Source organism: Numida meleagris, unplaced genomic scaffold, assembly GCF_002078875.1.
Source record: "Numida meleagris isolate 19003 breed g44 Domestic line unplaced genomic scaffold, NumMel1.0 unplaced_Scaffold550, whole genome shotgun sequence".
NCBI classification, from domain to species: Eukaryota; Metazoa; Chordata; class Aves; order Galliformes; family Numididae; genus Numida; species Numida meleagris.
In genome coordinates, this window is record NW_018364766.1 from 8464 (window position 1) to 10246 (window position 1783).

The window sequence follows — 1783 nt, forward strand, 5'->3', positions numbered from 1 at the left end:
AAGTGGATGTGGTCCCATCCTCCTGTGCAGCCCCGTGCTCCGCAGTGGGGAAGGCAGCGCCGGGCTCCCAGCAGCCGGCAGCATGAGCGGGGCCACAGCCCACGCCGGAGCAGAGCATTTCCAGTCCTGGTCCGCGGGGCCGTGCAGCCCACGAGCCCACGTCCCCCGTGCACTCAGAACAGAGGGAAGCACACGCACGCGTTCCCGACTAAGAAGCAAGAGAACCCGCTTCGGAGCAGAGCGGTCTGAGCGCGGGGGGCCGCAGAAAGCTGAGCGGGCCGGGAGGCAGAACAGCAGCAGCAGGAGCTGGGCAGCCCCCTCCCCTTCCCCCAGCCCTGCCCCACAGCCCTGCCCCACAGCCGGCCGCTCTCCCCATCTCCCAGCCTCCCCGGGTCCTCCTCCGCACCAAAACAGAACGGAGCGCCCAGGCCCGGCTGCTGCAACGTCTGCGAGCCCCTTCCTCCTCCGCAGCTCAGCTGCACCAGCCCGGGCTGACACCAAGGACACCGAGCGCTGCGCTGCAGCCATTGTCCCTCCCGCGCCGCTCCGCCCGCCCCCACTGCTGCCCCACTGCTGCCCCACTGCTGCCCCACTGCGTGCCTTCCTCCCCCGTGCAAGGCCATGGACACTCCCCCGCTGGGAACACCCTCTGGATGGCCCGGCCGTACCCTCTCCTTGGCTGCACCGCCCTGCTCAGCTCCCCGTGCTCCTCCGCTCCGTCCCCGAGAGGCAGAGCACCCGGCGGGGGCCGCGGTGCCGAGCTCAGCAGGGCAGCAGCGCGGGGACGGAGCGAGGGGAGCCGACGGCAGCTCCTGGGCTCGGCCCATCTCAGCCACCCGCGCCCCACAGCTGCCCCCGGTGACCCCGAGCCCCCCCGTGCCGCAGAGCACTCCCCAAACCCATCGCGGCGCTGCGTGACAACGGCGGCAGCCCCAGCTCCGAGCGGGGCCATCAGAGGACGGTGGGAAGGAGCAGCTTTGGGGCAGACACAGCAGAGCGGCTGCCCCGCCGGGGGTCACCAAGGCCGTCACCTCCACACCCCCACCCCACAGAGCAGGGCAGGGCAGGGCAGGGCAGGGCAATGCAGGGCAGGGCAGGGCAATGCAGGGCAGGGCAGGGCAGGGCGCTCCTCGGCCCGCGGGCACAGCTGCAAAGCGACGCGCTCCCCGAGGTGGGCTTGCTCAGCGGCAGCACGGCGGAGTGCGTCCCCGTGGGAACGGCAGCATGAGCCACAGCCCCGGGCACAGCCACGGCCCCGGGCAGCCGCGCAGCCCCGAGCCGGGTTCCGGGCGCTCTGGAAACAGAATCTGGAGCAAGGCACGCCAGGAGAGCCGGGCCGGGCATCCTCCCCCGCGCGCTGAGGATGCAGCGACCTCCTTCCCTTCCCTTCCCTTCCCTTCCCTTCCCACCCACGCGGAGCAGAAGCGTCCCCGCGGCGCGGGATCCCGATTTAGAAGCAAAGGAAACCGCGGGCGGCAGACGGGGCTGCGCCGACGGAGCGGCGGGGAAGGATCGCGGGCAAAGCCGCGGGACCGCAGCGGCACACCTCGCTCCGCGGGCGCTGCCGAGGGACGCGAAGGGCTCCGCGGGACGGAGGGGCAGAGCCGCTCTCGGTCAGCGCTCCTCCTCCTCGGCGAGACGGGGGAGGGCAAAGCGCTCGCGTCAGCGCCAGACGGAAGCGGTGCGGAGCCGAGCAAAACCGGGGACGGGAGGGAAGAGAAAGCGCCGGGAGCGGCCCGCGGCGGGACGGAGCCCGGCCCTCCCTGCTGCCGTGCCTGCCCGG

General features: G+C 72.9%; 1 protein-coding gene across 1 annotated transcript in view; it reads right to left on the reverse strand.

Moving 5' to 3' along the window:
- Nucleotides 1-1783, reverse strand: part of RNF115 (ring finger protein 115) — a gene marked incomplete at its 3' end in the record, with an annotated part of 6150 nt that overhangs the window by 3043 nt on the left and 1324 nt on the right.